This window comes from Triticum aestivum, chromosome 4D (genome assembly GCF_018294505.1).
Source record: "Triticum aestivum cultivar Chinese Spring chromosome 4D, IWGSC CS RefSeq v2.1, whole genome shotgun sequence".
In the NCBI taxonomy this organism is placed as follows: domain Eukaryota; kingdom Viridiplantae; phylum Streptophyta; class Magnoliopsida; order Poales; family Poaceae; genus Triticum; species Triticum aestivum.
Window position 1 is genome coordinate 136028514 of NC_057805.1, and position 26201 is coordinate 136054714.

The following is a 26201-nucleotide window of genomic DNA, read 5'->3' on the forward strand; positions in this document are numbered from 1 at the left end:
GGTGGGGGCGACGGGGCGGCGGCGGCGCGCGGCGGGCGGCGGCGGCGGGGTGGGAGGAGAGAAACGGCAAGGGAGAGAAGAAGTGAGTAACGGGCGGGGGTACGGGCCGTTAGGTAGTGAGCTCTTTGCCGTCCGCCCCTCTTTGCCGTCCGCTTTTTTGCCTCTTTGCCGTCTGCTAGCGGACGGCAAAGAGGTGGCCCGTTAAGTTTTTCCCAAACGGGCGGGGTGTGGGGGCCACCTCACTCTTTGCCGTCCGCCAGCGGACGACAAAGATTCTTTGCCGTCTGCTGGCAGACGGCAAAGAGCTGGCAGATGGCAAAGAGCTTCTTTGCCGTCTGCCCTTTCTTTGCCGTCTGCTTTTGGGTAGCTGATGGCAAAGAGCTTCTTTGCCGTCAGCCAGCAGACTGCAAAGAGCTAACATATGGCAAATTAGCTGATTCCAGTAGTGCATTATGTGAACAATGTGATAGTATTGGTCAGACCAAAAGATGTAATGGTGAATGCTCGAGGGATCAACCACGAGTAAGACAACATTACGATTATCGTTGGTTCTTGATTTGATGATAGCCCATGCGCAAATCAAAGATTGGATATGACAATAGCACCGACAATTGATCGTGAGGATCAATCGATGAAGATATCATATTTCATCAACAAACACACAAACACAAGGATATCCCTTTGGAGATGAACTAAGCGAGACAAGATTTCATCTTCCAACTCTCCAAGTTGTTGTCTAGCTCAACCAACTAGCTCAAGGGTATCCAACACAGATTCTTGGAGAAGGGGTGGTTTATAGGGAAACCATTTGAACATGAACTCAACATAATAGTTAGGGGACAACCTGGTCATACTTCCGAGAAGATAATCGGAAAATCACGGACCACCGATATGTTACTAAGCTCGAAAACAATCTTGCTTTTCAGGGCAAGACGATATGATCAAGAGAGCAAGGGATTTGACAAATTCCCAACTCGTCGATCGAAGTGTGCACCAGAAATAAGGACTAGGTAGCACGATCAATCTTAGGATGATGATTCAATAACCAGGACGCTAAGAATGAGAGTATTGTCGATTAACTACCAAGCAATGTGGTTGCTAGGAGTATTGATTTCACACATCACGATTCACTTGTCAGTATTCCGGTTACAATAACACGGAGACCGAGGAATGAACGATGATGGCGAGAAGTATCACTTCGTCAAGAATTCATAAGAGGTGGTGCAATTCTCATGAGAATCCTGACATGAAGATGGTAACACTCTAAGGTAGAACAGAACAAAAGATGGTTTGGCATTTGATCTGCGGAATTCAACTACTTTGACCCAATCCTAGAAATGAATGAGGTACTGGAGTTTGTTTCTCCTAGTCATTCCAGAATAGAATGGCTTGACGGACCACAAGAGTGAAAGGCATCGAAGAACACGAATACACAACTACTCATGACCAACAATTGACAGAGGAAGGTCAGATAACAACTAAAGAGGGACAAATTAAAGGGGCATATATCTTTCTGAGTTGTGGATGCATAAATTAGTATGTCGAGCAAAGCTCAACATTTCTTCCGGATAACCCACGCAGAAAGGTAGAACTGGCAGATTCACAATGTAGAATGGAGAACTCATCAAGGGCACTCTGGTTCTGAACTTTCGGTTCAAAAGAACTTCTGACATAAGCAGTTCATGGTATTTGGAAGAAGGAAATACCATGGACCTCGAGGACTATCGCAAAGGTTACTAATATCCTAAATGAACTAGCAAACTCTATCAACATGAAGTAAGTAGGGCGAATCTCGGGTTCAAGAACACAGGAATAGAATACCTACTACTAAGTAGCATCACGGGATGCTTTCAAGAATAATGTCCAGAATCATCACACTGGGGATACAAGGCATTGCTAGATTACTAGGTGATCCTCTAAGACACCTAGGGTCATAATAATAGCTCCAATATATATGTCGAGGCAACAGAGTACCTCAATTCACCGATTAGTGTGGTTAAACTAGCCCAAAGAAACATTGGGAATGGAAAGAAGGGATTTGCAAATGCATCAGACTATTTAGAAACCTGGGATGACTCGGACAGCATAACGGCTGTAAATGCTCAAAAAGATTTGAGACATCCTGCAAAATGGTGGCATAACCACTCAACATCACAATATCAAGGTTCTGAGATCAACTAAGAACACATGGAAGTAGTAGGAACTGAACTAAGGCTTAAATCCATCAATCCTATAAGTCTCTATCATAGTAACTCATCATCGTGATAGATAGATGAGAAGGCCTAGTTCTTAATCCCCGTAGAAAAGAAGAGGTTGACTCACATCAGAAGGGCATAAGGTAAAGGAGTAAAAAGAGCCTTACGTTCCCTTCCACAATCAATTCCCTTACATAACTAAAGAATTTCTAGACTCAACTACGACCAGTTTGGCTTGGTAATCCTACAGGCAGTCACGCTTTGATACCAAAGCTGTCAGGACCCCGATTCCAAGTCACATCGATCTAGCCGGTAACACCTCATATCACTTTGCGGCCTCACGCACGGTATTCCCACGGGTGTCTCCTTACCATGGCCCGGGACCGTTTGCACATTTTGGCTCACGTATATGATAGTGTCGCTAGCATCCATATGATAGAGAACCCGGGCCGACATGACTAGTCGTGAACCCGAAGTGGCACTAACTTACGGGGACAGGCATACATGAATCAACATCGAGAATGTCGGTCAGCAGCGTGCGAATCCGGGCTGTACCACTGGGCTAACCGGACTCCGGTGAACCGGGCTGTAGCAGGCTAGGCAGGACTCCGGATGTCACCGCCTGACATTTCCCCGAAGGGACAGACACAGGAACGAAGTGAATCACATGTCGGCCAGTCAAGTGTTCCGGAGCAGTAGTGCTGGGCTAGTAGGACTCCGGTGAACCGGGCTGTAGCGGACTACTATGGCTCATGGAAGCACAAGACCACATTTCCCCATAAGAGAGGCTACCAAGGATAAACAACTAGGTTGTCGGGTCCCACACATACCAAGCATTTCAATCATACACACAATATGCTCGATATGTGTAAATACAACATGGCATCACAGCATAACTCTACGATTCAAGTATTTATTCATTAGGCTCTGAGGAGCCAAGTATTACAATCATGGTCTCATGACCCAACATACAGAGCATACAAGCATCGAGCGGAAGCATAAACATGTCTGAGTACAGACAACTACAAATGAAAAAGGCTGAGAAGCCTGACTATCTATAACACCCTCCCAAGGGTACAAGATCGTAGCTGAGGTAACAAGCTAAACGTCGAAGTCCACGCAGAACTACTAGCGAGACTGACGTCTCTCTGCAAAACATAAAATAGGAAAATGTGAGTACAAATGTACCGAGCAAGACTTACATCAGAACTAGCCACATATGCATCAGTATCAACAACGGGGGTGGTGGAGTTTGACTGCAGCAAGCCAGCTTTGACTCAGTGGCTATCCTAAACTATGACTGCAAGTAACTATTTTGAGGTGGCGCACACGAGTCCACATATCCACCATATCAATACACCACTATGGATCCGCTCCCGTCTCCCTACGGGAAGGCCATCCATAGCACTCACGCTTATCTTGGGAGTTTTAGATTATCCACTTTCACTTGTCAATGAACTGTACAGGCAACCCAGAAGTCCTTTACGGTGGACACGGCTATTCGAATAGATGATGTTAACCCTGCAGGGGTGTACTTCTACACACACGCTCTCGGCACTTACCACCATGTACACGTCGTGTATCTCGGCAACCTTCAAGCGGAAGCCTGGCGAGGGAGTCGTCCACGACCTGACTAACCACACAAGTCTCTCGTCCAGGTTTAGCGCCTATTCGGGTTACCTCCGCAAAGAGATCCGGCCGGGGTGTCGCTCACGGCCCCAAACGATGTGTACAGGGTTCCAAGCCCACCAGACGGGTGACGCTTGGCATGCCCGGCCACGGTGCCTAGTCTGTCCCATGCCCACCTGTACCGGGTGCCACTTGGTAGACTACTAACACTACCTACAAACATCAGAAACTAGTTGCAACTCCTGGACAGAGATCATGTTGATTAATAAGTCGAGAGGGGTCGAGTTACCAAAACCCAATGTGTGGTAGTAACTGTTCATGGATCACAAACACGGAACTCAGTTCCTGAGAACGGCTTCAATGAAACAACCCACCATGTACTCCTACATGGCCTCTCACCAATACCTTTACCAAATCGTGTTCACACACTTAGCTCACAACAGTAGGACATGTTCCCACACCTCTAATTCATCCTCGATGAATCAGACCTAACTCAACTCTAGGCAGTAGCAGGCATGACAAACAAGCATGAATGAGTTGGCACATCAGGGCTCAAACAACTCCTACTCATGCTACTGGGTTTCATCTTTTTACTGTGGCAATGACAGGTCATGCAGAGGAAAGGGGTTCAGCTACCGCAGCATGTAACAGTTGAAACGGTGCTGTCCTAATGCAGTAAAAGAGAGTAGGAGCGAGAGAGTGGGTTTGTATCGGAATGAACAAGGGGGTTTTCTTGCCAGGCACTTCTGAAGATAGTATAGCACTTCATCGGTGTCATCGATCACGTCATCCGAAACATCGTCTACTAAGAGGGAACAACCACCAGCAAACACAAAAGGAACCACAATCAATGCAATGCACATTCATATGAATGATATGTCATATTAAAGTACTGAATTGACCTAGTGCAACAGTTAGTCATATTCATTAAAGTGGAATTCAAACCTATAGCAAATTCCAACTCCAAAACTAATTACCATTTATTCCATAATCCTGAATTGTCCTATTCAGTGGGGTTAACTTGCTCAAACATGCATGAAAATGCCATATTCAGATTCTTTGAATTTTTTCTGATCATTTTTCATATATAAATCTTTTCAATCTGAGTTATAGAGTATTTACTATGAATTTTAGAAGTTTAAATCATTTTCTGGATTTTTCTGGTTATTTAGAATTAAATCAAATCCAGTAAATGATTTAGTGCATCAGCAAGACATCATGCTAACGTCAGCTAGTCAACGGAGCAGCCCGGTCAAACTAACCAGTGGGTCCCGCGTGTCAGTGTTACAACTTATTAACAGAGTTAATTAGTGCTAAGTGGAAAACTAACCTGAGTTAATTAGGGTCAGGCCCACATGTCAGTGACCTCAGGGGTTAATTAGCAGATTAATTGGGCGCTAATGAGGTGCCACGTCGGCGCTAACCGACGGCGGTGAACAGAGCACGACAGAGTTGCTCGTCTGGCCGTTTCCGGCGACGAGGGCACGGGCAGGTGGGCTCTCTGCAACGGCCGCAACGCGGCGCATCCAACGGTGATCTTGGGGCGGCCAGGGGTGGTCGGTAGCGGCGGCAGGAACGAGCTCAAGCGGCGGCGGGGCTCGGCGATGTGCGCGGGTGCCGCCCGGTTCGGACGCAGGTGGTGCAGCGGCTATGGCGTGCAACAGAAGGAATGGAGAGGGGGGTCAGGCTCAGTGGCTCAGAGCAGTCATGGAGATGCAGTCGGCAAGCTCGGAGGAGGACCGGAGCGAGCAAGGCGGCAAAGGCGATCTCGGCGTCGGGAGGTTGAAGACGGGCTCGGTGGGGACGTTGCAGCGCTTGTGGCGGCGTGTGGCTCGTCCAGCAGATCGAGGGCGCCGAGGCGGAGCTTCTGGACACGGACAGAGGGCGAGTAGGGCTCGGTGGCTGCGCGAATGGTGGACGGCGGCGACGGGCTCCTCTCGGTGAGCACACGAGAGGGGGAGGGGCTAGAGCGAGGGAGAAGTGAGAGGGCGCTCGGGCGTCTCGAGGCGCGGGGTCAAGGATGGGGGAAAGGGAGCAGGAGGTGGAAGCAGGAGGTGGCTTCGCCTCCTGTGCGTGCGACACGCCGCCGTCCTCCTGGCAAAGGAAGGAGACGACTGGCGCCTGGGCTGTGGTGGACTGGGCCAGTTGCTGCAGTGGGTAAGGCCCAGGTAAGCTCTCCCTCTCTTCTTCTCTGTTTTAAATTTTGTTCTGTTTTCCTTTATTTATTCATTTTGCCACTGTTTTTAAATTCCAACAAATGTAAAAACAGTGACAACATTCCTCTGAATATTTTTATATTGCACAATGGGATTATCCAAAGCCACATAAATTATTTCAGAGGTATCTGAAATTATATTCCATATATTAAGAATATAAAACCAAATCCAAATAAAATATTGATTTAAATTCAATGCCCAAAATAATTCCTTAAAAATGTTCATGATTTTTTGTTTGGATCAAAGCCCTTGCCAAAAATACCGAATATCAATAAAGATCATTTTGGTTTCATTGAATGCAAATTTTAGTTGAACCTAGTTTGATTCAAGTGATGCTAGGGCTTGAACATCCCCATTTCAAGATTAAATGAAATTGAAAATGATGCAATGCCACTAATTACAAGCAGAATTCTAGGGCTGTGACACGAAACCTCCTGGGGAGTGACCTCTGGAGGACCTTGGTCCGCTCATGATTCCGAGCCCCCGCGCCAAACACTTGCGCGAGGCACGGGGCGAGTCCACGAGGCGGATGTGCCGCTGGGAGGCCGTGAGCCTATGCTCCCGGCATCCTTCCCTCGCGGTCACTCCTAGGCATGCCGAGGGCTGCTCCCTTTGTCATCGCCGGTGGCTGGGCAACCCTAGTGTTGGCTTCATCTTGGAGCGGCAAGGCCGTGCCACCCAGCGCCTTCGCCGAGGCCTGGGGAATGGCTAGGTAAGCACCGGCCGCCAGCCCCTTGCCGGAGACAGGCGAACCACTCTGGCCTCTCCGGCAGCCCCCGGCACGGAGGATCGGCTTGGCCGCGCACCGAAGCTTGCACGCGGGCGCAGCGCTGTCTGCCATGACCTTTTTTGTGAAGCGATCGGTGCGCTGAGTCGGCTTGGAGGAGAGCTTGTGGATGTCGACGCCCACCTTGAGACGGAGGGCCTCCACTTGCCATGCGAGTGGCACTAGTTGAAGGTTGCCATCAACCTTGGGCATCTACAGCACAAGCGCGCCCGCGCGAGCGGCGCGATATCCCTCGCAGCTTCTCACGAGGCTTACGCCCGCGCTCTTGACGAAGCCAGGGCCGCCAACTACCGCCATGAGGCAGCCGAGGAGCGGCAGAGGGAGCTTCGAGCTTCAAACGCCGCCCTTGAGCGGCATGTCCAGGTGCGCAGGGCCGCACTGGTAGCACCGCCGAGCGAGGCCGCTTCTGATGAGAAGGAGGTCCAGGAACGCGAGCAGGCGCTGGCACTTGAGGTCTTCGAGCACGGCCTGGAGCTCGAGCAGCTGGAGGTGTGGTAGCGCCAGGCAGCCTCGGCTGAGGATGCCATTGCCGCTCGGGAGGCCAGGGTCCAGCAGGAGGTTGATCAAAAGGTGGCGAAGATTCAAGCGGCTGTTGTTGATGAGCACAACCAGGAGTTGGGGTTCTAGGAGACTCGCTTCAAACTACAACAGGTCGAGCTTGAGGACAGGACCACCGCCCTCAGCTGGCCGCGGCAGAGCAGCGCGAGAGGACCGCCAAGGAGGCTCAGGCCTCCGCCCAAGCCGACTTCTCCTCACTTCAGAAGCAGGTTGAGGATGTCACGTCCCTCGCAGAGAAGACCGCGAATGAAGCATGCCGCCGCCGGACGATGCAGCGCGAGCATTCCTTGATGCTCAAGGACCTCAGGGTCAGGGCCAACCGGGCCTTGGACACCATCTGCGAGGAGAGCGTCTCTCACCCGCACGAGGATGACGATGCCATCCACCTCCACTTCTTTGCCCAGATCGTGACCCGCCTGGAGGACTGGGCTACAAGGGCTCGCCAGCTCATCGAAGAGAGAAGTCGGGGCTTTCTCGGGCGTGCTTCTCACGCGTCTTCAGTCACCTCCTCAACCTTGACCCCCACTTTGACTTCAATGCTGCGATAGCCCCAATGCCCACGGTCATCCACACTACTAGGAAAAGGGCTATAGATGATATGGACACTAATGGCGCACCAGACATGTGGTGCGCCACTACTATATACTAATGGCGCACCATGTGTTGGTGTGCCATTAGTGTCCAAATAGTAATGGCGCACCACATCCACGGTGCGCCACTACTAACAAATTTTTTATTTTTTTTCAAAACTAGTAATGGCACACCAGGGGATAGTGCGCCATTACTAGTTAAACTAGTAATGGCGCACCACATCCACGGTGCGCCACTAGTAATTTTTTTCAATTTTTTTTCAATTTTTTTATATATTTTTTTCCAAAACTAGTAAGGGCGCACCAGGGGATAGTGCACCATTACTAGTTAAACTAGTAAAACTAGTAATGGCGCACCACATCCCCGGTGCGCCACTAGTATTTTTTCAAAAAAAAAATTCAAATTTTTTTTTTTCAAAACTAGTAATGGCGCACCATGGGAGTGGTGCGCCATTACTAGTTGCGCCATTACTAGTACAACTAGTAATGGCGCACCACTCCCACGGTGCGCCATTACTAACTTGACCCAAAAATTTCACCGAATGCACCCCCCCTGGACCGCCTTTTCAGTTTAAAAAAATAAAATAAAATGATGGAAATGTCAAAAAAATAAAAGAAAATAAGTTTCCCATGTGATATGTGGTCTAGTTGTTGGGAAAATTTACAAATATGAATTTCGACTTTATTTGCAAAATCTCTCTGGAATTTGTAAAATGGGCATAACTTTTGCATACGAACTCGGATTAAAAAGTTTTTTATATGAAAAATCATCTACTCGAAAAGTTACATCTGAATTTAACTGGGGGAACCCCGTTAAACATTTTCGAAATCCTAAAAAACCTAACAGAAAAAAAGTTGCGGGGCTTTCAAGATCTAGAGGCAAAAAATTTAAAAATTTCAAACTTACTAGTGGCAGACCGTTTGCTAGGTGCGCCACTAGTAACAGAAAAAAATTGGTGTTGAATTTTTTTTCGAATTTTTTTTCAAAAAATGATACGTAATATGACCGGGAAGTTTGAAATATTCTTCAAAATTTCATCATACTCATGAACATGAACAAAGTCCTAGACATCAACAAGGTTTAATAGGATTGATATGGTAGATATATCAACAAGTGCCTATTAAGTGACGTGGTGCTGGGGTTGCATAGAACTGTGAAGTTAAGCGTGCTCGGGCCGGAGTAGTGTGAGGATGGGTGACCTTCCGGGAAGTTTGACCACTTAGTGCGATTTTACTTGAGATTAAGCATATTGAACCGAGATTAACAAAAAAACGAAAAAAATTAATTTTTTTTTATAAAAAATTCTGAAAAAATATTTAAAAAAATTGTTACTAATGGCGCACTCCTATGTGGTGCGCCATTACTAAGTCAGATAGTAATGGCGCACGGCGTGATGCGGCATTAGTATACCAGATACTAATGGCTAGGCTATATTAATGATATGAATGATCCGTCCGTCCTTCATCCCGTCTAAGGTGGTGGCTAGGCTATATTTATAATGGCCTTGGTCCTCTTCCCAAAAATGAAGGCGGGAAGGAATTCCACAACGGCCAAATTCGAAGGGAGATAACTAGTACACCTTTTCCTGGCGAAAGGTGGTCTGCGCCTGCAAAGCTTCTGGTCGTCACGCCGTGGTGGGCTTGGCGATGACCTCCGTCCTGCCGTCCTGGCAGTCTTGGTCTTGTTGCATGGAAATGGGAATCTTTGGCTGATTCCTTGGGACTCTGCGCCTGCGCCTGCCTCTTTAGCACCAAAGAGGAAACTGCTATACTGTGCCTGCTGGTGCCTGCCAGGCCTTGGTCGTCATGGCTTGCGTCATCCGAACTCATGAGGTGAGGGCTCGCATAGAAATCTCCGCTCCTTAGGAGCCAGCCTGAAGAGGCCGCTCCTTCCGGAGGTCTTGGCGTCGTCCGCCTCGTGACGCTTGGCCCCTCACGAGGATCTTGTGTTGTTGGTGCTCAAGGTGGGCCGTACCAGGCCGTCGATGGAGCCACTACGCAGGCTGTAGGTAGGCAAGTCTGGGTACCCTGAACGGGCCCTCCCACATGGGCGAGAGCTTGTGAAAGCCCTCCCTGGAAAGGACCCGCCTCAGGACGTGGTCACCCACCTCGAGGGTCCGGGAGCGGACATTGCGGCAGTGGTAACGCCTCAGTGCCTGCTGGTACCTCACTGCGTGGAGCGAGGCCTAGCGACGGTCTTCCTCCCCGAGCACGACGTCGGTCCCAGGCGAGGCATCCTGACGCGCCTCGTCGAATGCCAGCACCCACGGGGAGCGATGCCAAACCTCGTGAGGGAGGACCGCCTCGGCTCCGTAGACGAGGAAGAACGGGGTCTCGCCGGTGGGCTTAGTCGCGGTGGTGCGGATAGACCACAACACGAACTAAAGCTCACCGAGCCAACCCCCGCTGCGGGCCTTGAGCTTCTTCTTGAAGCTCCTTGTCTTGAGGCCCCTCAAGACCTCCGCATTAGCGTGCTTGGCCTGGCCATTGCTCCATGGGTGCACCATCCAAGCATAGCATATCTGCGTTCCAAGGTTAGCGCAATAAGTCCTAAAGAGGTTGCTCGTGAACTGGGAACCATTGTTAGTAATGATACGATTGGGCACACCAAAAGGGTTCACGATGCCCTTGATGAACTTGACGGCCGAGCCAGCGGGGATGGTACGTATGGGTTCCACCTCCGCCCACTTGGTGAACTTGTCGATGGCAACATAGAGGTAGTGGTATATCCGCCAGCCGCTGGAGGGAAAGGGCCCAGGATATCCAACCCCCAGACCACGAATGACCATGAGAGCGGGATGGTCTGGAGACCTTGCACAGGCTGGTGAATCTGCTTGGCATGGAACTGGCAGGCCTCGCAGGATCGCACCAGCTCGGTGGCGTCGCTGAGCGCCGTTGGCCACTAGAAGCCGCTTCAGAACAACTTGCCCACAAGGCTGCGTGACGAGTAGTGATGCCCGCAGTCCCCACCGTGGATATCGGCCAGCAACTTGTGCCCTTGTTTTTGGTATATGCACCACAGCGAGACGTCGTTGGGGCGTCGCCAGTAGAGCTCGCCATCCTACAAACAATAGGTAGTGCCCTGGCAGACCACCCACTCTGTGTCCTCCTCTTTCTTTGGCAAGGTGCTGCGGAGTAGGTACGCCTTGAACTCCTCGGTTCAGCAGCCCGCCTCAGGCTCCAGCGCCAGGAGTAAGTGGGCTCCTGAGGCCGGGGCCGGTGGCAGCTCCTCCCTGAGCAATGTCGAGCCCGCAGTCAGGGGGGCACCGATGGTTGTGGAGCCTCTCCTCAAAGACACCTGGCCTCTGGGTCTCGCGGCGTGACACCCTCTTCGTGATGTCATCTGCTTCCTTGTTGGCGCCCCGTGGGAGGTGCTGCAATTCCAAGCCTAGGAAGCGCTTTTCAATTTTACGTACCTCTTCCTGGTAAGCCTCCATGTGATCATCCTTCGGCTTGTACTCTTTATTGGAGAAGTTGACGAGGAGTTGGGAGTCTCCCTTGATGGTGAGGCGCTTGATCCTCATGGCGGCCGCGTCCATGAGGCCGACGATCAAGCCCTTGTATTCTACGATGTTGTTGCAGACCTTCACACCGCACTGGAAGCAAAGCTGCACAACATAGTAGAGCATGTCCTCGGTTGGTGAGATAAGAATGACTCCAGCCCCCGTGACCTGCCGCGTGAAAGCGCCGCCCGAAGTGCATGACCCATCCGTCGGGTGCCTCATCGCCAGGTGTGAGGGACTGGCCCTCGTCCAGCTCACGATCCGGAGCGTCGGTCCATTCCGCCACAAAATCGGCCAAGGTCGCCCCCTTGACGACCCTAGTCGTGCTGAACTCCAGCTGGAAGGCCTGTAGCTCGATGTTCCATTCCGCAACCCTTTCCATGGCGTTGGGGCTACGCAATATCTTCTCCAGGGGAGACGCCGATACAACCTTGATGGGATGGCCTTGGAAGTAGTGATGCAACTTCCTAGAGGCGGCAAGGAGTCCGAGAAGAAGCTTCTGCCGCATGGGGTAGCTCGCGCGTGCGTCGCGTAACACCGTGCTGAAGAAGTACACCGGATGCTCGAAGAGGGGCGAGGTGTCGGAGACGTCTTGCTCCATGGGGGGCTCAAGGGGCTCGTGAGGCTCGGGGTCGGTGAAGTGACTGAAGGAAATATGCCCTAGAGGCAATAATAAAGTTATTATTTATTTCCTTATAACATGATAAATGTTTATTATTCATGCTAGAATTGTATTAACCGGAAACATAATACTTGTGTGAATACATAGACAAACAGAGTGTCACTAGTATGCCTCTACTTGACTAGCTCGTTGATCAAAGATGGTTATGTTTCCTAGCCATAGACATGAGTTGTCATTTGATTAACGGGCTCACATCATTAGGAGAATGATGTGATTGACTTAACCCATTCCGTTAGCTTAGCACTCGATCGTTTAGTATCTTGCTATTGCTTTCTTCATGACTTATACATGTTCCTATGACTATGAGATTATGCACCTCCCGTTTACCGGAGGAACACTTTGTGTGCTACCAAACGTCACAACGTAACTGGGTGATTATAAAGTTGCTCTACATGTGTCTCCAATGGTACTTGTAGGGTTGGCATATTTCGAGATTAGGATTTGTCACTCCGATTGTCGGAGAGGTATCTCTGGGCCCACTCAGTAATACACATCACTATAAGCCTTGCAAGCATTGTAACTAATGAGTTAGTTGCGGGATGATGTATTACGGAATGAGTAAAGAGACTTGCCGGTAATGAGATTGAACTAGGTATGGAGATACCGACGATCGAATCTCGGGCAAGTAACATACCGATGACAAAGGGAACAACGTATGTTGTTATGCGGTCTGACCGATAAAGATCTTCGTAGAATATGTGGGAGCCAATATGAGCATCCAGGTTCCGCTATTGGTTATTGACCGGAGAGGTGTCTCGGTCATGTCTACATAGTTCTCGAACCCGTAGGGTCCGCACGCTTAACGTTACGATGACAGTTATATTATGAGTTTATATGTTTTGATGTACCGCAGGTTATTCGGAGTCCCGGATGTGATCACGGACATAACGAGGAGTCTCGAAATGGTTGAGACATAAAGATTGATATACTGGAAGCCTATGTTTGGATATCGGAAGTGTTCCAGGTGAAATCGGGATTTTTCCGGAGTACCGGGAGGTTACCGGAACCCCCCGGTAACTTAATGGGCCTTAGTGGGCCTAGGTGGAAGAGAGGAGAGGAGGCCAGGGCAGGGCCGCACGCCCCTCCCCCCAGTCCGAATAGGACAAGGAGAGGGGGGCGGCGCCCCCCCTTTCGTTCCTCCCCTCAACCTCTTCCCCCTCTCTCTCCTAGTCCAACATGGAAAAGGGGGGGAGTCCTACTCCCGGTAGGAGTAGGACTCCTCCTGGCGCGCCTCTCCCCTTTGGCCGGCCGAACCCCCCCTTGCTCCTTTATATACGGGGGCAGGGGGCACCTCTATACAGACAATTGATCATTGATCTCTTAGCCGTGTGCGGTGCCCCCATCTACCATGTTACACCTCGATAATATCGTAGCGATGCTTAGGCGAAGCCCTGCGTCGGTAGAACATCATCATTGTCACCACGCCGTCGTGCTGACGAAACTCTCCCTCAACACTCGGCTGGATCGGAGTTCAAGGGAGGTCATCGAGATGAATGTGTGCTGAACTCAGAGGTGTCGTGCGTTCGGTACTTGATCGGTCGGATCGTGAAGACGTATGACTACATCAACCGCGTTGTGTTAACGCTTCCGCTTTCGGTCTTCGAGGGTACGTGGACAACACTCTCCCCTCTCGTTGCTATGCATCACCATGATCTTGCGTGTGCATAGGAATTTTTTTGAAATTAATACGTTCCCCTACATTGGCATCCGAGCCAGGTTTTATGCGTTGATGTTATATGCACGAGTAGAACACAAGTGAGTTGTGGGCGATATAAGTCATACTGCTTACCAGCATGTCATATTTTGGATCAGCGGTATTGTGAGATGAAGCGGCCCGGACCGACATTACGCGTACACTTACGCGAGACTGGTTTCACCGTTGCGAGCACTCGTTGCTTAAAGGTGACTGGCGGGTGTCTGTCTCTCTCACTTTAGTTGAACCGAGTGTGGCTACGCCCGGTCCTTGCGAAGGTTAAGACAACACCAACTTGACAAACTATCGTTGTGGTTTTGATGCATCGGTAAGAACGGTTCTTGCTAAGCCTGTAGCAGCCACGTAAAACTTGCAACAACAAAGTAGAGGACGTCTAACTTGTTTTTGCAGGGCATGTTGTGATGTGATATGGTCAAGACATGATGCTGAATTTTATTGTATGAGATGATCATGTTTTGTAACCGAGTTATCGGCAACTCGCAGGAGCCATATGGTTGTCGCTTTATTGTATGCAATGCAATCGCCATGTAATTGTTTTACTTTATTACTAAGCGGTACCGATCGTTGTAAAAACAATAGTTGGCGAGACGACAACGATGCTACGATGGAGATCAAGGTGTCGCGCCGGTGACGATGGTGATCATGACGGTGCTTCGGAGATGGAGATCACAAGCACAAGATGATGATGGCCATATCATATCACTTATATTGATTGCATGTGATGTTTATCTTTTATGCATGTTATCTTGCTTTGATTGACGGTAGCATTATAAGATGATCTCTCACTAAATTTCAAGATAAAAGTGTTCTCCCTGAGTATGCACCGTTGCCAAAGTTCGTCGTGCCCAGACACCACGTGATGATCGGGTGTGATAAGCTCTACTTCCATCTACAACGGGTGCAAGCCAGTTTTGCACACGCAGAATACTCAGGTTAAACTTGACGAGCCTAGCATATGCAGATATGGCCTCGGAACACTGAGACCGAAAGGTCGACTGTGAATCATATAGTAGATATGATCAACATAGTGATGTTCACCATTGAAAACTACTCCATTTCACGTGATGATCGGTTATGGTTTAGTTGATTTGGATCACGTAATCACTTAGATGATTAGAGGGATGTCTATCTATGTGGGAGTTCTTAAGTAATATCATTAATAGAACTTAAATTTATCATGAACTTAGTACCTGATAGTATCTTGCTTGTCTATGTTAATTGTAGATAGATGGTCCATGCTGTTGTTCCGTTGAATTTTAATGCGTTCCATGAGAAAGCAAAGTTGAAAGATGATGGTAGCAATTATACGGATTGGGTCCGTAACATGAGGATTATCCTCATTGCTGCACGGAAGAATTATGTCCTGGAGGCACCGCTGGGTGCCAGGCCTGCTGCAAGAGCAACACCAGAGGTTATGAACGTCTGGCAGAGCAAAGCTGATGACTACTCGATAGTTCAGTGTGCCATGCTTTACGGCTTAGAACCGGGTCTTCAACGACGTTTTGAACGTCATGGAGCATATGAGATGTTCCAGGAGTTGAAGTTAATATTTCAAGCAAATGCCCGGATTGAGAGATATGAAGTCTCAAATAAGTTCTACAGCTGCAAGATGGAAGAGAATAGTTCTGTCAGTGAGCATATACTCAAAATGTCTGGGTATAACAATCACTTGATTCAACTGGGAGTTAATCTTCCGGATGATAGCGTCATTGACAGAATTCTTCAATCACTGCCACCAAGCTACAAGAGCTTCGTGATGAACTATAACATGCAAGGGATGAATAAGACAATTCCCAAGCTCTTCGCAATGCTAAAGGCAGCGGAGGTAGAAATCAAAAAGGAGCATCAAGTGTTGATGGTCAATAAGACCACTAGTTTCAAGAAAAAGGGCAAAGGGAAGAAGAAAGGGAACTTCAAGAAGAACAGCAAGCAAGTTGCTGTTCAGGAGAAGAAACCCAAATTTGGACCTAAACCTGAGACTGAGTGCTTCTACTGCAAGCAGACTGGTCACTGGAAGCGGAACTGCCCCAAGTATTTGGCGGATAAGAAGGATGGCAAGGTGAACAAAGGTATATGTGATATACATGTTATTGATGTGTACCTTACCAGAGCTCGCAGTAGCACCTGGGTATTTGATACTGGTTCTGTTGCTAATATTTGCAACTCGAAACAGGGACTACGGATTAAGCGAACACTGGCCAAGGACGAGGTGACGATGCGCGTGGGAAACGGTTCCAAAGTCGATGTGATCGCCGTCGGCACGCTACCTCTACATCTACCTTCGGGATTAGTATTAGACCTAAACAATTGTTATTTGGTGCCAGCGTTGAGCATGAACATTATATCTGGATCTTGTTTGATGCGAGACGGTTATTCATTTAAATTAGAGAATAATGGTTGTTCTATTTATATGAGTAATATCTTTTATGGTCATTCACCCTTGAAGAGTGGTCTATTCTTAATGAATCTCGGTAGTAGTGACACACATATTCATAATGTCGAAGCCAAAAGATGCAGAGTTGATAATAATAGTGCAACTTATTTGTGGCACTGCCGTTTAGGTCATATCGGTGTAAAGCGCATGAAGAAACTCCATAATGATGGACTTTTGGAATCACTTGATTATGAATCACTTGGTACTTGTGAACCGTGTCTCATGGGCAAGATGACTAAAACACCGTTCTCCGAAACTATGGAGAGAGCAACTAATTTGTTGGAAATCATACATACAGATGTATGTGGTCCGATGAATATTGAGGCTCGTGGCGGATATCGTTATTTTCTCACCTTCACAGATGATTTGAGCAGATATGGGTATATCTACTTAATGAAACATAAGTCTGAAACATTTGAAAACTTCAAAGAATTTCAGAGTGAAGTTGAAAATCATCGTAACAAGACAATAAAGTTTCTACGATCAGATCGTGGAGGAGAATATTTGAGTTGCGAGTTTGGCCTACATTTGAAACAATGCGGAATAGTATCGCAACTCACGCCACACGGAACACCACAACGTAATGGTGTGTCCGAACGTCATAATCGTACTTTACTAGATATGGTGCGATCTATGATGTCTCTTACCAATTTACCGCTATCGTTTTGGGGTTATGCTTTAGAGACGGCTGCATTCACTCTAAATAGGGCACCATCAAAATCCGTTGAGACGACGCCTTATGAACTATGGTTTGGCAAGAAACCAAAGTTGTCGTTTCTTAAAGTTTGGGGTTGCGATGCTTATGTGAAGAAACTTCAACCTGATAAGCTCGAACCTAAATCGGAGAAATGTGTCTTCATAGGATACCCAAAGGAGACTGTTGGGTACACCTTCTATCACAGATCTGAAGGCAAGACATTCGTTGCTAAGAATGGATCCTTTCTAGAGAAGGAGTTTCTCTCGAAAGAAGTGAGTGGGAGGAAAGTAGAACTTGATGAGGTAACTGTACCTGCTCCCTTATTGGAAAGTAGATCATCACAGAAACCAGCTTCTGCGACACCTACACCAATTAGTGAGGAAGTTAATGATAATGATCATGAAACTTCAGATCAAGTTATTACTGAACCTCGTAGGTCAACTAGATTAAGATCCGCACCAGAGTGGTACGGTAATCCTGTTCTGGAGGTTATGTTACTAGACGATGACGAACCTACGAACTATGAAGAAGCGATGGTGAGCCCAGATTCCGCAAAATGGCTTGAGGCCATGAAATCCGAGATGGGAGCCATGTATGAGAACAAAGTATGGACTTTGGTTGACTTGCCCGATGATCGGCAAGCCATTGAAAATAAATGGATCTTCAAGAAGAAGACTGACGCTGACGGTAATGTTACTGTCTATAATGCTTGACTTGTTGCGAAAGGTTTTCGACAAGTTCAAGGGATTGACTACGATGAGACCTTCTCACCCGTAGCGATGCTCAAGTTTGTCCGAAACATGTTAGCAATTGCCGCATTTTATGATTATGAAATTTGGCAAATGGATGTCAAAACTGCATTCCTGAATGGATTTCTGGAAGAAGAGTTGTATATGATGCAACCGGAAGGTTTTGTCGATCCAAAGGGAGCTAACAAAGTGTGCAAGCTCCAGCGATCCATTTATGGACTAGTGCAAGCCTCTCGGAGTTGGAATAAACGCTTTGATAGTGTGATCAAAGCATTTGGTTTTATACAGACTATTGGAGAAGCCTGTATTTACAAGAAAGTGAGTGGGAGCTCAGTAGCATTTCTGATATTATATGTGGATGACATATTGCTAATTGGAAATGATATAGAATTTCTGGATAGCATAAAGGGATACTTGAATAAGAGTTTTTCAATGAAAGACCTCGGTGAAGCTGCATATATATTGGGCATCAAGATCTATAGAGATAGATCAAGACGCTTAATTGGACTTTCACAAAGCACATACCTTGACAAAGTTTTGAAGAAGTTCAAAATGGATCAAGCAAAGAAAGGGTTCTTGCCTGTATTACAAGGTGTGAGATTGAGTAAGACTCAATGCCCGACCACTGCAGAAGATAGAGAGAAGATGAAAGATGTTCCCTATGCTTCAGCCATAGGCTCTATCATGTATGCAATGCTGTGTACCAGACCTGATGTGTGCCCTGCTATAAGTTTAGCAGGGAGGTACCAAAGTAATCCAGGAGTGGATCACTGGACAGCGGTCAAGAACATCCTGAAATACCTGAAAAGGACTAAGGATATGTTTCTCATTTATGGAAGTGACAAAGAGCTCATCGTAAATGGTTACGTTGATGCAAGCTTTGACACTGATCCGGACGATTCTAAATCGCAAACCGGATACGTGTGAAGTGGAGTACATAGCTGCTTCGGAAGCAGCAAATGAAGGAGTCTAGATGAAGGAGTTCATATCCGATCTAGGTGTCATACCTAGTGCATCGGGTCCAATGAAAATCTTTTGTGACAATACTGGTGCAATTGCCTTTGCAAAGGAATCCAGATTTCACAAGAGAACCAAGCACATCAAAAGACGCTTCAATTCCATCCGGGATTTAGTCCAGGTGGGAGACATAGAAATTTGCAAGATACATACGGATCTGAATGTTGCAGACCCGTTGACTAAGCCTCTTCCACGAGCAAAACATGATCAGCACCAAGACTCCATGGGTGTAAGAATCATTACTATGTAATCTAGATTATTGACTCTAGTGCAAGTGGGAGACTGAAGGAAATATGCCCTAGAGGCAATAATAAAGTTATTATTTATTTCCTTATATCATGATAAATGTTTATTATTCATGCTAGAATTGTATTAACCGGAAACATAATACTTGTGTGAATACATAGACAAACAGGGTGTCACTAGTATGCCTCTACTTGACTAGCTCGTTGATCAAAGATGGTTATGTTTCCTAGCCACAGACATGAGTTGTCATTTGATTAACGGGATCACATCATTAGGAGAATGATGTGATTGACTTGACCCATTCCGTTAGCTTAGCACTCGATCGTTTAGTATCTTGCTATTGCTTTCTTCATGACTTATACATGTTCCTATGACTATGAGATTATGCAACTCCCGTTTACCGGAGGAACACTTTGTGTGCTACCAAACGTCACAACATAACTGGGTGATTATAAAGGTGCTCTACATGTGTCTCCAAAGGTACTTGTTGGGTTGGCATATTTCGAGATTAGGATTTGTCACTCCGATTGTCGGAGAGGTATCTCTGGGCCCACTCAGTAATACACATCACTATAAGCCTTGCAAGCATTTTAACTAATGAGTTAGTTGCGGGATGATGTATTACGGAACGAGTAAAGAGACTTGCCGGTAACGAGATTGAACTAGGTATCGAGATACCGACGATCGAATCTCGGGCAAGTAACATACCGATGACAAAGGGAACAACGTATGTTGTTATGCGGTCTGACCGATAAAGATCTTCGCAGAATATGTGCTAGCCAATATGAGCATCCAGGCTCCGCTATTGGTTATTGACCGGAGAGGTGTCTCGGTCATCTCTACATAGTTCTCGAACCCGTAGGGTCCGCACGCTTAACGTTACGATGACAGTTATATTATGAGTTTATATGTTTTGATGTACCGAAGGTTGTTTGGAGTCCCGGATATCATCACGGACATAACGTGGAGTCCCGAAATGGTCGAGACATAAAGATTGATATATTGGAAGCCTATGTTTGGATATTGGAAGTGTTCCGGGTGAAATCGGGATTTTTCCGGAGTACAGGGAGGTTACCGGAACCCCCCGGTAACTTAATGGGCCTTAGTTGGCCTAGGTGGAAGAGAGGAGAGGAGGCCAGGGTAGGGCCGCACGCCCGTCCCTCCCCCCAGTCCGAATAGGACAAGGAGAGGGGGGCGGCGCCCCCCTTTCCTTCCTCCCCTCCACCTCTTCCCCCTCTCTCTCCTAGTCCAACATGGAAAAGGCGGGGAGTCCTACTCCTGGTAGGAGTAGGACTCCTCCTGGCGCGCCTCTCCCCTTTGGCCGGCCGAACCCCCCCTTGCTCCTTTACATACGGGGGCAGGGGGCACCTCTATACACACAATTGATGATTGATCTCTTAGCCGTGTGCGGTGGCCCACTCCACCATATTACACCTCGATAATATCGTAGCGGTGCTTAGGCGAAGCCCTGCGTCGGTAGAACATCATCATTGTCACCACGCCGTCGTGTTGACGAAACTCTCCCTCAACACTCGGCTGGATCGGAGTTCAAGGGACGTCATCAAGCTGAACTTGTGCTGAACTCGGAGGTGCCGTGCGTTCGGTACTTGATTGGTCGGATCGTGAAGACGTACGACTACATCAACCGCGTTGTGTTAACGCTTGCGCTTTCGGTCTACGTGGGTATGTAGACAACACTCTCCCCTCTCGTTGCTATGCATCACCATGATCTTGCGTGTGCGTAGGAATTTTTTTGAAATTACTACGTTCCCCTACAGTGACGAGACCCCCGGGAGCGCTACCCTGGGGCAGCGAAGGTTGCGTGGCTTCTCGCGAGCCACCTAGCTTCGAACCCACTCAGGCGGGTCCTTCCCTGACCGCCAGGAGCACCGCGCTGGCTGAGTGGGGTATGGCCGCCAAATACAGCACCAGGGGCTCGCGCAAACGAGGCGCCACCATGACAGGCGGGCTTGTGAGGTATCGCTTGAGATCTTCGAAGGCCGCCTCCACTTTCGGAGTCCACTCGAACGGGCCCTTCTTCTTCATCAGCTTGAAGAAAGGGAGGGCGCGCTCGCCGATCTTGGAAATGAAGCGCCCCAAGGAGGTCATGCAGCCTGCAAGCTTCTGGATCTCCTTGAGGGTCTGAGGCGGGCTTATCCGCTCTATCGCCTTAACCTTCTCAGGGTTGGCTTCGATCCCTTTGTGCGACACCAAAAAACCCAGCAGCTTGCCGGACGGAACCCTGAACACACACTTCTTTGGATTGAGCTTCAGGTTTATGCTGTGCAAGTTAGCGAATGTTTCTTCCAGGTCTCTGATCAGGGTCCTCGCTTCCCTTGACTTGACCACGACGTCGTCGACGTATGCCTCCATGTTCCTCCCAAACCGCGGCCCGAGCGCTATGTGCATCAGTCGCTGGAAGGTGGCGCCAGCATTCCGCAGGCCGAAGGGCATGCAAGTGTAGCAGTACAAGCCGCACGGGGAGGTGAAAGCTGTCTTCTCGATGTCCTTTGTCGCCATTTTGATTTCTTGATATCCCGAGAAAGCATCCAAGAAGCATAGCAAATCTCATTCAGCGGTGGAGTCCACGATCTGGTCGATATGCGGGAGCGGGAAAGGATCCTAAGGGCAGGCCTTGTTGAGGCTAGTGAAGTCGACGCACATGCGCTCCTTCCCACCTTTCTTGGGGACGATCATAGGATTTGCCAACCAATCCGAGTGTCGCACCTCCCGGATGACGCCGGCCTTTTGGAGCTTCCCAAGCTCCTTGACGATGAACACCTGGTTCTCTTGTGCCTGACACCGTGCTTTTTGCTTTACCGGACACGCACCAGGGCATACCATCAGGTGATGCTCCATAACCTCCCTCGGGACACCGACCAAGTCAGACGCTTCCCACGCAAATACATCTTTTTTTACCGTCTGGAAGACAACCAGTGCTTCCTCCTGGTCTAGGTTATGGCCCACACCAATGGTGAATGTGGGGCCCAAGCGCCCGGTGTCGACAAGCACCTGCTTCGTCTCAGCCTGGTACTGAGAGAATAGCTGCTTCTTCATGGGCACGGCCTCCTGAGCCATCGCGACATTCATGGTGGTAGGGCATGAAGCGGCTGCAGACCTGTAGGAAATATTGAGGGCCCGGATCACATCCTTCGCATCTCCGACCACCATGATGATGCCGCTACTGCTTCGCACCTTGACGATGTTGTAGCCCGGATGGGTGGCCACCATGAACTTGGCGAGGGCCGGATACCCCAGGATGGCGTTGTACGGGAGGCCGATGTGGGCAACGTCGAAGTCGATGAGCTCGGTGTGGAGTTGTCACGCATGCCAAAGGTGACGGGGAGGCGTATCTACCACAGGGGAGTAGCGGAGCTCTAGACAACCCCCGAGAAAGGCCGGGTGGGAAGTAGCTGATCTTATGGTACTTGAAGCAAATCAAGGTTTCCACCGAAAGGACGTTCAGGCCAACGCCTCCGTCGATGAGGGTCTTGGTCACCGCGACGTTGCTGATGGTGGGGGTAGACAGCATGGGGAGGGCACCTGCCGCGGTCGTGCCCTTGGGGTGATCTCTGGAATCGAAGGTGATGGCTGTCACAGGCCCGGCGCGGCCATGCAACACCCCTCGTTGTGGCCCGGCGGCATCTTGCTGACGGAGGAGCTGCTTGATGTGACGGCCAGACGTAGGCGCCTGTGATCCACCGAAGATGCATGCGACCACGTGGGGTGCTGGAGCCGCAAAGCGCATGACGAACTGGTCACAGAGTTCCTCCCAAGAGGAGATCGAGGCGCGCGGGAGGCCGCAGAGCCAGGATCAAGGAGCCTGCATGAGGGCGAGGGGAAACCCGTTTTCCATGGCCTTGTCGTCGCCGCTTGCCGCCTCGATGGCCTGCGTGTATGACTGGAGGAACCCTTCTTGGTCTGCGACGCCGTCGTACCGCGGGGGCAACGCCGGCCCGAACTTCGCGGGCCATTCCACTCGTCGCAGATTAGGGGTGAAAACGGGGTGACCCGCAGCGCTCCCATATGCCTCGGCGGCCAGACCAGTAGGGTCGCACCCGCCATGGGAGCCATAAAGCGAGGGCGAGGCATGGGCGACCGAGGAGCGGACTTCGAGACGCCCCTGCCTGGTGAGCGAAATGTCGGATTCGGGGCTCCGCAGACCCAAGAAGGTTCAAACTTTGGGGCGTGTGCGAAGATCAACCTCTCAAGCCTCAAGCTCGTCGCCCCACAGCCTAGCCTAGCTGGGTTCGCGTGAACAAGGACGAATATGAACACGGCAGTTCACCCAGGTTCGGGCCACCTTGTGGTGTAAAACCCTACTCCTGCTTTGTGGTGGAAAAGGATTCGGGCACCCCCCTACGGTGGTGGCTAGCCTATATTTATAGTGGCCTTGGTCCTCTTCCCCGAAAACTTAGGCGGGAAGGGATCCCACAATAGCCAATTTGAAAGGGGACAAGTAGTACATCTAATCCTGACGAAAGGTGGTCTTCGCCTACAAAGCTTCTGGTCGTGACGCAGTGGTGGGCTCGGTGACGACCTCCGTCCTACCGAGCCTGTGGTCTTGGTCTTGTAGCACGGTAATGGAAACCTCTGGCAGATTCCTCAGGAACCCACATCTGTCCTTGCCTCCTTAGCACCAAAGAGGAAACTGCCTCCTCTATGCCCGCTGGCGCCCGCCTATCCTTGGTCGTCATGGCTCAAGTCATCGCAGCCTCGTGAGGCTGGCTGCCTGCATAAAAATCTGCGCTCCTCTAGAGGCCGCCTAGGAAGGTCGCTCCCTCGGGAGGTCTTGGTGCCATCCGCCTCACGAGGCGTGGCCCCTCGCGAGGGTCTTGTCTTGGTGGTATTGCAGATGGGCCGTACCAGGCCATCGAGGGAGCCATGCCGTGGACTGCAGGCAGGCAAGTCTGGGTACCCTGGTTCCAAGAACGCCAACAATAGTGGCTACCATGCAAGTGGGTGATGGGTGGGACACAAAATTCCACACAGCCTGCATCGGGCATGATCTGATCATAGATCGAGGAAGGGGCGCCTATGATGTTCATCGTCTAGATCCGATCTAGCATCTCATTTAACAGTGAGAGACTGGCCAGATCAATATTCGAGATTTGATCAGAGTCAACCTCCGGTGTGGTAGCGTGTGGGGCGCGTCCGGACTGGGCAGACCCCTAGTCTTCGGTCACCGAAGTCGTATCCGGGCTTGAATATGGATCCGATGTAAGGGCCGACCCAGAGATAGGGTTGGAAAGAAAGTCTGAAGCCAAAGCTTCAGGGTTTTCATGCTCCTCATGGAAGGATGTTTCAGGGGGATGGCCCGCGGGTAGGCAACGAAACCTGAATCTCTTTTAAAAACATCGGGGCAGGCAAGGCCCCTCAATCCGGCTCGCCCCTGGTCGGCTCCCCAGCATGAGCCGGCCGGGTGGCGCAACCCGGCCAGGGCTAGCGCATGCCGTCCGTCCACAAGAAGTCAACTCCAGTGACAAGCAAGTATGGCTACAGTGCCCCCTCCTTAACGCCAGCCCCGGTGGGCGCGACAACGGCGCTCCCACGCCCTGCCTAGGGCGGGCGGTGTCCTGGGGGCGCGGTCCAGTAGCGGGGCCGCGCTGACCGATCCATGACGCCCGGCAAAGCTTGCCACAGTACCCAGCTACCGGCCATACCCACGCCCGGCGGTCCCGGTACGGCCCACACCCGGTGGACCCGGCGGCCTAACAGCACCCACTGCCGGCTCCTAGACCTTGACGCTAGGGACCCGCGCCCATGAAACATTACCATTGTAACCCTGGGGCCAGCCTATAAGACCCCCCGATGCCCGTCGATGCAAAGGGGTCGACTCTAGTAGAACTCACACACACACGGAGAAGGGGCAGAGTATGCACTGGCCTGTCCTCCTTCATCCCCAAAACAACTCTAGGAGCAAGCCTCTATCCACTTCTTGAGGATGTATTATCTCTCCGGAGAGCCCTAAACCTGGGTACGTCTTGTGTCATACGCTCGCTCGTGCCGACCTCGCCTCTGGAGCCCACCAGTGCGCCCTCGTGTGTGTTCCTCTCTTTAGCAATCCCATGGCATCTGCCTGACATCACCACAATAGTTGGCGCCCAACATGGGGCAGCTTCACCAACTCCCGTGAGCACGTCATGCATGGCCTGGTCCCTGTGCCCTGCGCCGCGTCGACCGGCTTCATTGGCTGGTCCGTTGACCCCTTTGGTGCACCGCACATCTCCGCCCCGCTCGCCCCCGACGAGTACCCCAGCGAGGTGCTCGATGTCATCGACTCTCCCGTCCCCGTTGGTTGTGACATCCCTGACGACGTGGCGGGTCTCTGCACCTGCGCGGAGGTGCTCATTTCGTCTAGCGCCGCGAAGAAGGCCACCACGGCCAAGGCTGCAGCCGATCGCACCAGCACGGCCGACCCGCTACGCGCCATGCTGCAGAACCTTAGCATCCCCATCACCACCGATGTCGACGCCACCCAGGCCAGAGCCCGGCTCGACGAGGAGCGCATGCACCTACTGGATGAGGCCACGACGCTTGTTGCTGCTCAGCGCTGGCTGAAGCCCATCCAGCGGGAGCGCGACGCCGCGTACGGCTTCACGACGGCCGCGGCCGAGCCTAGCCGGGTCGCCGAGGTGCGGACCCATGGTGGCACCATCGGCTGCGCGCTGGGTGTGGTCCCACCCGTCTACGACACCGCCATCAAGAACATGTGCGCCGTGGAGGCGAACGCAGAAGGCCTGGAGCTCCTGGAGGGCGAGGAGCTGCGGGAGCGCCTGCAGCGCATGCATGAGCTGCTCGGCGCTGCAAACGCGTAGCAGGTGCACCTCGATGCCCCCACGACATCTGCCTCGCACCACACTAAGGACATCGAGCCCCAGGACACCCAGCAGGTGTCTTCCCTGTGACCCGGCGAAGCCTAGTCCGGGAGAGCCCGAACCAGGGGCGGGCGCGCTCTAACGGCTGGCGACGGCCTGGGCAACGAGCCGGCTGCGGATGCCCGGCGCTGGCAAGATTCTCCCCCACCGTCCGGCCGGAGTGGCCGTCCAGCTTCAGCCGACCCGGCTCCCTGTGGCTCGATCGTGAGCCAGCTGGGCCAATGCGACATCGACATGAACGACGCCCACCACCGCATCCAGCAGCTCATCCGCTCTCACGAGCTAGAGGAGGACAACACGGTTGGT